A 13979-nucleotide genomic window follows, 5' to 3' on the forward strand; every position below is an offset into this window, starting at 1 on the left:
ATTTAAAACCTCTCGTTACACTTTTTGTTACCACATAAAATATGCAAGAGCACCCCTAAAACTGTACTGTTCCTAGCAAATAGCATGAGCAAAGAACGTAGTGGAGAATCTTCTAAAAGCTGAGTGGTAAAAAGAAAGTGTCGATCGGGTGTGTGAGTGTGAAATTACTGCTCATATGATGAGGTAATAATGGCCCTCCATTACTTCACTCTGCATGGTAAAGGCAGGCAGGCTGGTGAGTGGTGAGCGAGTGAGTCACCAGGAGTAATAATTTCGGGCGTTTGACCGGCGGCTCGTCGTCATCCCCATCGTGGGAGACCAAGGGCGTACGTACGTGTGTTCCATCGTGCAGCATGCAATGGCCAAAGCATTTTGCAAGCACCCGATACCGATGGCAAGGAAAGGTACGTAGTAGAAGGCAAAATCTACCCACGTCCGGGGCGTGGTAAATCGCGAATCGCCGGCCACCGGTCCAAGGGGCCAAGCCATGCATGCACCACGGCGCCCGGCGTCGTCGTCACTGTGGCATCCCTGAACGTGTGCACAGCGTCGTCGTCGAGGGCGGAACCATGCGCTTGGACGGTAGCACGCGGGCAGGATTACTTGTGTGCGTATGTACGCGCACAAGGTGGCAAAGGGGCGCAACAGTGTCGAGGGCCTTGTTTGGCAACAGGGAAGGCCCTTTTACCATGCACACATATAGTAAAACTGTCTCCTCCGTGCTCGCTGCTCTTGTGCCCCTGCTGCACGCAGTGACTGCTGCGACGCTTAACAAGATGATGTCTGCCTGCAAAGCACCACCACCACCACCACGCCGGCCATCCATTTATTCACCAGCAGCTGGGCTGGGCAGCAGGGTGGATCAGCGGGTGGAAAGGGTGCTTTGCTTTGCTATGCATGGCAAAACAATCCGGATAACCCACCCCATTTGTAGGGCGATTTGCATGAAATCGGCGGCTGGGAAGGAGGAGCGACGGAAGTGACAAGACCACAACAGTAGAACCACTGTTAGAGCATCTACATCGGGGCATCCCAAACCCTCCTCAAACGTCCGGACTGGCCACTCGGTCACTGATCGGTTACAAAATTTTAACCCAGCCGGACGCCTCAAACGCCCGAACTGACAGGCGCCCCTTATATCCAGCTTAAATGTGAGAGAAATGGAGTCCAGACCGCGCCGCGGACCGATACAGGTCAGTCTTAGATGGTTTTCACAGTTCGGACAACACGGTTCGGACGATAGCGGGAGTTTTTAGGATCAGCATTGGAGATGCCGTAAGAATGCGCTATTGTAGCAATGTTACATGCAGTGCATTGATTGCTTCATCTTGAGAAGGAACCGGCTGCTGTGGTAAAATGCAGGGTTTTTTTTTCTGATTTCTCGATGCATGTAATGTTCTTGGTGTCATTTTTTGATGTAATTTCTTTTGTTGTTCCGACGCCCCAGGTTTTACCTGTCGCTGATAATGTGTGGTGCGCATCGTCAGATAGATTGTAGCGCATTTGGATCCTTCCAGTTAAACTAGAAAGAAAACCTGGACAATTTAGCTGGATATGTGAATCTATGTATTATTCAGAAATCTGAGCAAATTGAGGTCAAGTGCCATGCTATATGAAGCTGAGATCTTCCAAAGTGTTGCAGTGAATAGAGAGAACAGTTTTTCTAATTCACATCTATATGGCTTTTAAGAATGTCACAACTAAGCTCCCACAAATAAGGTAGCAACAAGAAACAAAAAAAAATAAAAAAAATAAACCACAAACATAATGAACATCAAGTAAGATATGATAAATTATGTCACGTGTCCTAGATTGACCCGTGAGAGAAAACCTGCCCGGTAGTTTGCCCGTTGAGTCTCGTTCGTCGTGCCCTGCATCATGGCGACGATAAAATTTGCCGGTCCCCGTCCCCCTGCCCTGACCTCCCGATTTTTCGCATGGGCGCCTCGGGGCGAAACCATGATTGATTCACAAGCACATGCTCAGAGACATCACGAGTGGAGTACATCACCACCTAGCTGCAAACGACTACTCCATGTGGTTCCACTAATATTCACACTTAGAGCAACTTCAATGAGGCGATTCAAACGGACACGGATTTTGTTCGTTTTTTGTCTGTTTGGGTCACCCGTCCGTCTGTCCGCATCCGCTTTTTCGTTTGGGTCGGCCGATGCGCCCAACGGAAGCCAGATGCATTTTGTGCATGTCTGCGTTGGCATTAAGTCAAACACCTGGTGGGCGAGCTCCCGCGCCACCTCGCTCTGCGCTCGCGAGCTCACCTCCGCCGCTTCGCCCCGCGAGGTCCCAGCCCCAGCTCGTGGTGCCCGTCGCGCGCGCCCCACCCCCCGCCTCGCTACTCGTCGACGCCCGTGCTCGCAGCTCCCGCCCTGCCTCGCCGGTCGCGCGCTCGCAGCTCCCGCTCGCGCGCCTGGCGCCCGCCCAGCCTTGCTTGAGTCGCGCGCTCGCAGCTCCTGCCCTGCCTTGCTCCGCGCCCTCGTCGGGGATGCAGCAGCTCCGGGCTGGCCAGCGGTGGCCGGTCGGCGGCGGCGGTCGCGCCGGGGTGCTTCTCGGTGTACGTGGGGCCGGAGCGGGAGAGGTTCGTGGTGCGCGCCGACCGCGCCAACCACCCGCCGAGCAGGAGTACGGCTAAGCGGCGCAGGGGCCCCTCGCGCTGCCCTGCGTCGTCCTCGCCTCAACGTGCTCTAGCACATGGACCACGATGTCCAGGACGACGACGATGGTGAGGCCACCGTGGCCCCGTCGATGCGCATATGCGGCCTGCAGCGCGCCGGTAGCAGGAACATCAAGGTCCGACCGGCGGGGTACCGGGTGCTCAGCCCGGCCAAGTACACGCCGGCGTCCTTGTTCTTCTCACAGACGGTGGCTGGCGGTAGGAGGTGAGCTCTAGGCGCGCAGCTAGCTAGCAGGAGCGGCTTGCATGACGCGGTCGGGCACGTGCGCCGGAGGAGCACGAGCCCATCACAGCGGAGCACCGACACCGGAGGAGGACGAGCGGGGTGGGTGGATGGGTGGGTGGCAAGTGGGGCAGGCAGCGCATGCAGCTGGACAGAGGCGGACGGCGAGGGCGCAGATAGCGTTCGCTTTGTGTCCGCTTTTGACCCAAATTTTCTCAAATTTGAGACGGAAATGGGTCCGTGCGGACACAAAACGGACTGCGAGCGGACACTGTGTCGGTTTGGGTCGCCCCGTTGGGCTAGCTTTTGTGTCCGGATGACCCAAACGGATAAAATGGGTCATCCCATTGGAGTTGCTCTTAAGGTACATCTCCAACGATAACCCAAAAATTTTCTCCCACATTTGTCTGCTGAAAGGGGGATCAATCTATGGACACGAATACGGGAGGACGGCATACGACGCAAGCCGTATACATTTTGACAACAACTCAAACTAATCAGACGTAATTCGATCAAACATGACCGGAATCCATATAAACACGACCGGATTTCATAGAAATATGATGGATTTCCTTTAAACAAGACATATTTCATTAATTTATATCAATTAAACGGAACTTGTTCGGCTACGCTTAAATTAATGGTCGCTGGCGCCCGTTCCCCGTGTCCGGCCATGAACCAAGAGAACTGAAGCTTCACCATCTCCAGCTCCGCCTCGGCGCTCTCGAGCTCCTCCTCTATAACCTCCTTATTCGGAGGCCTGGGAAGTGAAGTTGTCCACCTCCACATCGCCGCCAAGTGATTAATCAGCCGAAGATGCTCAACCCACCAACCTTGGCGTCGACGGGAGGGGAGGAGCGGTGGCCTTCCTGCACCAGAGCACCGGTGACCCACCGTGCACTACGCTTCCTCACTGTTGGCGGCACCCACGGACGTGTCGGCTTCTTCGTGGTGGCGGCGGGGCATGGCCTCGGTGTTGTCCTCCTCCTCCTCGTCGGTCTCGCCGAACACCGCCTCGCCCGCGTCATCGTCGCACTCCTTGCCGACGGCTGCCACCTCCACCGCCCTCTGGCGGCACCGCCAGCGGGCGAGGTAGATCTTGCGGGCGGAGTTGTAGGACTCGAGCAGCGCTTCCTGCTTCGCCAGGTCCGCGTCTGGCGTGACCACCCTGCTGGCGGCTACTTGTTCCTCTGCTTGCAGATGCTCCTAGAGGAAGTTGTGGTTGTAGCTAGCGTCGGCTTTGCGCCTCCTGGAACTGCTCCTCCCACTCCTCCTGCACCATGTCCATATAATGGGCACGAGCCTCGCTGATGGTCACGGTGCAATGCACCAGCGAGGATGGAGCGGAGGAGGAGGGTGGCGCTGGCTCGTCGGAGGAGACGTCCTCCATTTGCACGTCCTTCGGCTGCCTGCCGGCCTACCGGTCGGCATTTTATGGCTGCCATGGCATTCTTCTGCACCGACGTTAGCCTGTCCCAGAGAGCTTTGGGGGGGGGACATGGCGGGGAGTGGTACGGAGAGGGATGACTTTGGCTATGGCCGGGGCATCGAGGCAGCTATTTTATATAGCACCGGTGGGCGGCAGAGGGACCACTAGTAGAAAAGGGGCCAATTGTCCCGGTTCGTAAGGGCCTTTTGTCCTGGTTTAGGAACCGGGACTAAAAGTTTGTTACTAATGCCCTTGACCTTTAGTCCCGGTTCTTACACAAACCGGGACAGATGGGCCTCCACGTGGCCCTTTGGTCCCGGTTGGTGGCACCAACCAGGACCAATAGGCATCCACGCGTCAGCATTTCAGGTACTGGGGTTTTTGTTTTTTTTTGAAGGGTGGGGGGTAGGGGGTTTTGGGGGGTTAATTTAGGTGTTTCATATATTGTGTTAGCTAGCTAATTAATAGAGAGAAGTGTCCTCTCTTTTCTCCGTGCTTGGTCGACGCTACGTACTATACGTATAGAGAGGTTTAGACACGCTAGCTAGTAAGCAAATGAAGGAAACAAAAGATCGTCATGAACATATGCATACAGAGAGAAGTGATATTGACCACCTCTCCTTCTCTGAGAGATTGGTCAAACAACAAGTTCTCGTATATCTATCCGACGCTACTGGCTATATATATACAATATAATTATCTCTTAGAATATAATCTCCTAATTAAAAACCAACTGATTAGGGTCCACATGGTATTCTCCGTCTTTAGAGATCACATACGATCTAGTGGTAGGAGTTCATCCCGCATCCGAAATATCTAATTTGAAGAAAGGGGTCAATACATATATATGAATAAATGAAACTGAACACAAATGATGGTAATAAAATAAAATTGTGAATATTATTATTTATGCACTTCATATTGTTTGTCAGAGTAGCCCCGCTCACAGGTCGTGTGGAGGATGGACTCGCAAATATAGTATCCACAGTAGTTATTCCCTGGTTCCTGCCACAACCACTTTACAAGAAATAGAGGTCAATCAAACTGATAATTAGCAAGCATGCTAAATGGTATTGATGAAACTAGCGCTTGAATCACTAGGAGATGCGTGGAACATGCTACTATAGTACTTACTTTTGGGTGTCTAAATTGCAGCTTCATCGGCAGTCCCGGGGTTTTTGAGGTGAATTTTTTCCAAACCCTGCCAGACAAAGAAAACAATTACTTGATATCAGGAAATGAACAAATTGAAGTTGTCGATATGGTGCGATAATGATCGATTTAACTTACTTCTCTAGAATTTCAGTCATGTCCGCATACTCCTTGGGATCTTTTCGTCTCGAGCTTAAGACGGTTACTAGTCCCTACTCAAGCTTAATCTCTAGGAGAATATAGTGGAAGCTGCGCACGCATGCATAAATCATCAATTACATTACTATAACCTCGACTAATAAGGGAAACCGAATATGCACAAGGCAGTAACACTCACTAGAATTCGTAAGGGAAGAGTATTATAGCTTTGTTTTGATTTAATACAAACGATTGTAGCAGCTTGGCCTCAGTATCTTTGGCCTGAAATTCAACCATATATGCATCTATGAGATTTGTGTTAATGAACCCAATATCACCGATTTGTCTTTTCTTCAATTCGGCGATCTTCAATCTCCATATTATAGTGAGGATAATTAAAAATACATGCAATGAATGAGCTGACGTATATATAGAGACTTAATGACAGAAGTAGTACTACTTACAAGCAGTAGCAAGTGATCATTAATTTATCGAGGGCCTTTAGATTGAAAAACGCGAAGAACTCCTCAAATGGAACATTCAATAGTTCAATTCCAACGAGGTTATGCTCCTCTCTAACTCTTAGCGTCAAAATATTCCTCCCCTCAAACTCTCTGCAGGTTTTCATTTACCAATCATGGAATCTTCGCATCATCATTGTTAGAGATCTTTCATCTTTGATGAGACGCTTCCCGTACACGTATTTTTTTTTCGTCCACCTCCAAGAAATAATAATGTACATCATCGGGCAGGTAGTCTTCAAGATTGTTATAACCGGGCACCATCCCACCCGGATGATTAGAGACGATATCGCTAGACACCTGGAGCGGGGGGAATGATTGGTTCGCTTGTTCGCCGAGCTGGGCAACTTTTTCCCAGCTCGTCGTTCTGCTAACCTTTGACCACTGACAGTACTTGCCGAACGCTCCGCTTCAATAAATGACTTTTTAAGAATGCGCTCATAGTTGCCTTTCGCCGGAGACTTTGGTGGTTTCTTCAGGGCAGCCAGAGTACGCTTCACTTTTACCGGATCTATCTTCTCCTCCGGAGGTGGATGTTTCTTTGCTTTCATCCCTTCAAAGAAGTTGTTCACTTCGGCTTGCACGATCTTCGTGTTTTCCTCCTAGCTCCTCTCGTATGGTAACTTCCCTGGAGTCTTCAGAGAAGGACCGTATCTGTATTGCCTGCCTCTGGCTGTACTGCTAGACGACGGAGCAGACGGAGCGGCTGCGGCTTCCTTTCCTTTCTTACGAGGCGGAGGAGAAGGACGACGCGCCGGAGCAGCCGGAGCAGCGGCGCGTCTCTTCCGCTCTTGTTGATGAGGCAGAGAAGGAGGAGGCTGGCTGCTCGGGCGCGCCAGCGCAGGCGGAGTGCCGCCACGCGCCGTAGAAGGAGGCCGAGTGCCCTGATCACTCATCGGAGGAGGAGGCGGAGGCGGAGGAGGGGTGCCCTGACTCGCTGGAGGAGGAGGAGGAGGCGGAGGCGTCCGGTTCGGAAGGTTGATGAGCTCCTTTCGCCATAGGCATGGAGTCTTCAGAGAAGAACCCAGTCGAATCTCCCCTTCACCCGTAGGGTGGTCAAGCTGAAGGTCCTCAAATCAGTCTGTTATTTGATCCACCATCACCCTAGCATATCCTTCTGGAATCGACCGGCCGTGGTAGGTTGTGCCAGGTTCAGTAGGTAAAACAGAGCCAACAGCCGCCTTGACTCTCCATGTCATCCATCACATCATAAGGTGGCAATGTTGAGACTCCGTGACAGCATCCACGGGGTAGCTAGCAGGAGCCGTGAAGACATGCTCCAGCTGCTGAGTCTGCTCGGTGGAAGCCATGCTGCTTCTCCGCTGAGATGGCAGGGTAGCTTCAGGGGAAGCTTCGGCAGGTCGTTTGCTGCGATCTGCTTCTCGTTCCTCTAGCCCTTGTACCCTTTCGTGCAGCGCCTGCAGTTGGCTATGCTCTACTTTCTTCCTCCTCTCCTGGCATTTGTAACCCCCTGCGTCCGGAAACCCAACCTTTCACGGAATGGAGCCTGGCGTGCCTCGTGTCCGTCCAGGGTTCTCAGGATTCCCGAGGGCCATTGTGAGCTCGTCCTTCTCTCTGTCTGGAACGAACGTCCCTTGCCGCGCTTTCTCGATATACTCCCGAAGCCTCATGACGGGTATTCCCAGTTGCTCTCCCGTCCAAACGCACTTCCCTGATACAGGGTCCAAGGTTCCACCAACCCCGAAGAACCAAGTCCGGCAACAGTCTGGCCAGTTCAATGTCTCTGGTTCGACCCCTTTAGCAATCAGGTCATTCTCAGCCTTGTCCCACAAAGGTCGGGCTTTGAGGTAGCCACCTGACCTCGTGCGATGGTGATGCTTCTTCTTCACATCATTTTTATTGTTTGTCATTGGCATCTTCTTACTCTTTTCCGATGTCTTGTGGGCCACAAATGCGGGCCAGTGATCTCTGATCTTCTCAAACCGGCCGGTGAATTCTGGTGTAATTTCTTTGTCGACAAACATTTTCAGCTCATTCTTCCACCTCCTGAATAGTTCTGCCATCTTCTTAAGAGCATGAGACTTGGTCAATTGCTCTATAACTGGCTTCTCCGGATCCTCCTCTGGCGGTAGGGTGAAATTTGTCTTAAGCGTTGTCCAAAGATCTTCTTTTTGCATATCAAAGACATAAGACACCTTAGGGTCTTCATTCTTAGGCTTTAACCATTGCTGGATACTGATCGGGATCTTGTCCCTAACAAGAACCCCACACTAATTAACAAATGCTTCCTTTGTCCGGTACGGTTCAATCGGCTTGCCATCGTGCGCGATTGCTGTGATCTCAAACCTTTCATTCGAGCGCAACTTTTTCTTCGGGCCTCGTCTCTTTACCGAAGTTGTGCTCGATTTGGAGGGCTAGAAAAAGAAGAAAGATGAGAGTTAATGAATATGTGTACATACGAAAACAATGAATGTGTCAATTAGCTAGTCAGCACAGGCTTAACTAATATATATACCTGGCCGAACTCGGGCATCGGTGCTGTCATCACGGTCTCCTTCTTGTACCGACATTGGGTCACCGGAGCCATCATACACTTGTGCAGAACCGGGCTTTAGCGCCGGTTCGTAAGGGCCTTTAGTGCCGGTTCTACAACCGGCACTAAAGAGTGGAGACTAAAGCCCCCCCCCCTTTACTACCGGTTCGGCACGAACCGGCGCTAAAGTGCCACCACGTGGCACAAGCCAGGCTCGGGTGCTGGTAGACCATTAGTACCGGTTGGTAACACCAACCGGCACTAAATGTTTGGGGTGGTTTTGGTTTTATTTTTTATTTTCCATTAATTTTGTGTTTTCCATTTAATTCTTTTTTGTTTGCTGGTATTTTACGATACTACAAATTGTACACGTTATGCATATATATAAATAGATTTTCTCGTACGTAGAACCGCATATATATATATATATATATATATATATATATATATATATATATATAAATATATATCATCAAATGTCTCACAACCAACACCATTAATTATTCACACACACACACACACACACACACACACACACACACACACACATATATATATATATATATATATATATATATATATATATATATATATATATAATTTCTCCTACATGTTGCATTGGTGCCTTCGGAGCACGATGACAAGTGGTTCATGGGGGCGGTAGCGGGTAATAGTATTCTCCTTTGTGATCTATGACCTGGTCGACCAAAAATCCCGCTATTTCCTCTTGAAGTGCTAGTATGCAGTCCGTTGGTAGGAGCTGCTCCCGCACCTCTCTGAACTGTTAAGAAGGAGATCAATATGAATGTGTATTAGTTGTGTGACTAGATATCGATAATGGTGTGAATAGTGTTCTGACAAACGTACCCAGTCCTGTCTTTGAGATCTGCTCCTTTCGGACGCCATCATGCGAATGTTCTCGCAAACGTAGAATGCACACAGATCATTCCCCGACGCCTGCTTCAGGGCCTTTACGAGAATGGAATTGAATGAGATTATGATTAATCAAGCATGATAATTAATTAATGGTATTGAAACAAGAATTAAAGAGATGGTAGCTAGCTAGCTAGCTAGTACTACTTAATTACTTACCTTTGGTCGATACCAAAACAACTTTTTTACCCATTTGCCTGGAGTCACCTTGATGAACTTTGCCCAAGCCCTGCCCGCCGGCAAAGAAACTTAATAAAGGGGTTATTAAATAGTTCGTATCAGGAAATGATGAACTAAATAGGCCGAGACATAGTTAATAATGATTGAAATTACCTGTTGACTATCCCCTTCACGATGGTGTAGTCACTTTCTTCTTTAAGTAGTGAGTCCAGTACTTCAACTTTTCCATCGTCAACTTTAATGTCTAACAAGATCCAGTGGAAACTGCATGCGCACACGTTTGCATGTCTTAATTAAGCGGGCATGTGCATAACATTAATCAACTACCGTAAACCGTATACACTTAATTATTAATACCTAGCTAGCTAGTAAGCAAAAACAGAATTTGTAGTACAAGACAGTGTGACTCACAGGAAGTTGTAAGGAAGTAGTATATATTCATTGGTATTGAGGCGCTTGAAGAACTCTAGCATGCTTTCCTCTAAACTTACTCGACAAGTTGGAAGATTCCATGTGTACTCATTAATGGTATTTGGGTCAATGAAACCAATGCCATAGCGTCCATATTTTTTCATTTCATACATATTCATCCTGCATATAATACCACAGAAAAGAATATAGTGAGGATAATTACATGTAATGATTGATCAAAATGATCACTACAGCTAGCTTGAGACTTAAATTACAAGAAGAAATCACTTACAGACAATAGCAACTGACAATAGATTTGTCGAGTGCGTCTTGATTGTATAACTGAAATAGTTCTGAATACTCAACGGACAGAGCTTTATCATGGAAGTAATGCTCCTCCTTGACATTCACCATGAGGGACTCTCGATTGGAAATCTTGGTAATGTTCATGTACCATTGATGCAATTCATACATTCTCGTTGGGAGGTTCTTGACCTTGTCTGGCTTGACCAAAGGTTGGCCCCGGACATATTTTCGTTTTATTTCCTCCTCTCTAAGCGGAGACATGGGCTCGATTTTGAGGAGTTGTCCAACAGTGATCTTCAGCATTTCAGCCTGCATTATATGCTCCTCCGTTATTACCACATCGCCTAGCTGGGGAACGTTAATGGTTTGCCCACAATAATATTGGGCGCGCGTACTCCTCTCATGTGTTGTTGGCACAACAAGCGGGGGGAGGGGGGGTCGATTGCGCCACCTGTTCTCCCAGTTGGGGAACGGTTTTCCTGCATTTTTTGCCAGCTGCTTGTTGGCTCAAGCCCGAGCTCGCTTCCATCTGTAGTCGTGCTCGATGTGCCTTCCTAATTTGGCGCTCATAGTCTAAGTCAACAGGCTTGGGAGCTGGTGGTCTAGCCATACGAATGAAGTGGTCAATCTTTTCCTCGGGCACTTTCTCCCTTGGCGGCGGTGCCGGTTTCGGTCCAAAATGGGCGTCCACTTGGGCCCGCACTGTGGTTGTGTTTTGCTCCTCGGTCATGTCGTAAGGCCTCTAAGGAAGAGGAGCGAGGCTTGGACCATATTTGTATCGCTTGTCTCCGCCTGTACTTCCTGTACTACATCGACCCGTACCGCTACGCACCATAGCTGCGGTGTGTCTCTTTTGCGATTGCTGAGACGGCGGAGATGGCTGACGTGGCTGAGTTGGAGCAGGAGGAGTGGCCTGACACTGTACCGGACTTGAAGCAGGAGGGTGGCCTGACACGGTGTCGGACTTGAAACAGGAGGAGTGGCCTGATGCTGTGCCGTACTTGAAGCAGGAGTCTGCTCACACGTTTGTGGACTTGGAGGAGGTGGCGGACTTCAAGGAGGAGTCGGCTCACGCGTTCGTGGACTTGGAGGAGCGGGATTTTGCTGACTCGGTGGCGGACTTCAAGGAGGAGTCGGCAGACGCGGTGTCGGTGGACTTCGAAAGATGATGCAATCCTTTCTCCATAGGATGATACGATGTATGGCCTCTCCCAGTGTGTGCTCGTCGTCACCTCTAGGAATGTCAAGCTGTAGCCCTGAATAATGGTCCACCACCTCATCAACCACGACGCGAGCATAGCCGGCTGGAATCGTTTCTCAATGGTAGGTTGCTCCGGGGGGGGGGGGGGTTCTATAAGCAACGGCGTTCGCTGCCTTCACGGATATGTTCTTTACTTTGAAGTGTAGCTCACAGTTAGAGTTCTCGTTGATATCATCCACAGGTCCTTTCTTGCACGGGTCCTATAGTCGTCGTTCCATTCCGAAAAGCCCTCATACCAGGGAATAACGCCCTTGCCTCGTGTTCTTCCCGGGTGTTCAGGATTTTCCAGGGCGCGCATAAGCTCGTCGTTCTCTCTGTTGGGCGTGAACACCCCCTTTCGAGCAACTTATATTGCGTCAAGTATCTTTTGTTCGGCTCCTTTTAGACTTGCCTTCTTCGAAACCAGGCCTGTCTTCGGGTCAACGCCCCCCCCATGCGCATAGAACCAAGTTCTGCACCTGGGGGGCCAACTCGTAGTAACCGGAGTGACCCCTGCATCCTCCATCTCTTGCTCAGACTTATCCCACTTAGGCATTCCCACTGCGTAGCCACCTGGACCCATCCTATGGAACTGCGTCTTTTTTGCGGCATTGGCCTTGTTTTTTCTTGACCGTTCCTTAGATAATTCTAATTCCTTGAATTTCACGAAATCGGCCCAGTGTTCTCTTTGCTTCTCCAGTGTTCCCGTGAATTCTGGAGTCTTCTTTTCTGCAGCGAGGTAGTTGGCCCATACAATTTTCTTGTGGGTGTTGAATGCAATTGCCATCTTCTTAAGAGCAGTGTCCTTGACTTTCTGCACATCTGCATCAGTGAAATAATCTGCTAGGGTGAGATGTTCCATCAGAGATTCCCAAAGGTTTTTTTTTGCTCTGTCGTCGACCCAAGTAACACCTGGACGTTTAGTTTTTGGCTCTTTCCATTCTTGAATGGAGATCGGGAGTTGGTCCTTCACAAGAACTCCGCACTGACGAGTCCACTTGTTCGCAATGTTCTTAGGCATGAGGGGTTCACCACTAGCTTTGATGGAGTCTATCTTGTACTTTACACCCTCCTTCAACTTTTTGCTTGGGCCTCGCTTTGTCCTGCTATCTGTAGAAGCAGATTTGCTCGATCCGGAGGGCTGAAAGAAGAAAGATCGATTCGTTAATATATCTTCAAATAAAAAAACATGTGATGATCACCAGATGCCTGCTTATATAAATATACCTCGCCGGTAGTCTTTGCTATTTCAAGATCAGCATTGTTTGTGTCATCATAAACATTGCCCGCGTCATCATAATCATAATCATAGTTGATGACTTCATTAGCTCGGTCGTCGAGATCGAATATCTTATCATCACCCTCTCCGGTATTGTTCAGATATTGGGAGCCGTCATCTGCTTCATTCAGATCATCTAGCCTGCGAGGGCTGCGTATGATGTCGAACAATTCCTCTTCTTTCTCTCTGCCGGTATTGTCCTCCATAGCTTTTACTTAACTAATACAGAAGAAATATAAAACAATTTAGTATTAAATTACAATGCATGGATGCAATCAATACGGAAAAACTGAATCATATAGTACATAATATGCATCATCTCGATTAATATATAATCTCGAATACATCGTCTCAAATAATATATATAATCTCAAATACATCGTCTCGAATATTATATATCGAATACATCACTGGCTAGGTAACTAATAAAGATCAAGTACTACAGAAGAATCTAGGCCACTCGCGGTTCCTGGGGCACGGGCGGTGGACACCCAAAGAGAAGGAACCATCACAGGATCATATCTCCGGTCATCTGCCCAAAGAACCTGCCAAGTATTGGAGAACCTGACGTCAACAGCAGCCATGTAGCGATGGACGTGCTCGTCCTCCTCCCTGACACGACGACGCACCACCTCCGGCGGGGCCGGCTCCCTCTGCACCGAATGTGGCGCACACTAACGCGACCAAAGGAGATCAGGTTCGATGACGGGACCCGAGGACGGGTTCCTCACCAAGCGGCGCACCCCTCCAGGTAGCACCTCCTAGTGCCAGCCCGGCGGAGCCCAGTCCCGCACATGGGTCAGCCAGACGTCGTCGCAAACAGGTCGACGGTGAGGATGTGGGCCGGGCATATCGTCGAGAACAAATACTATGTGCCCGCAAAAAGTAACATTTTTTAAATGATTTGATTGTGATAACTAAAATTCTATATGCAAATTCTAACAATTTGACATTAATCTAATTCATCCAACTAAAACTAAT

General features: G+C 49.2%; 1 pseudogene; it reads left to right on the forward strand.

The window, feature by feature from the left end:
* Positions 1–2190: 2190 nt before the first annotated feature.
* LOC123158377 (uncharacterized) lies at positions 2191–3012 on the forward strand (annotated as a pseudogene).
* Positions 3013–13979: the final 10967 nt, after the last annotated feature.

The sequence above is a fragment of the Triticum aestivum genome, chromosome 7B, assembly GCF_018294505.1.
Source record: "Triticum aestivum cultivar Chinese Spring chromosome 7B, IWGSC CS RefSeq v2.1, whole genome shotgun sequence".
In the NCBI taxonomy this organism is placed as follows: Eukaryota; Viridiplantae; Streptophyta; class Magnoliopsida; order Poales; family Poaceae; genus Triticum; species Triticum aestivum.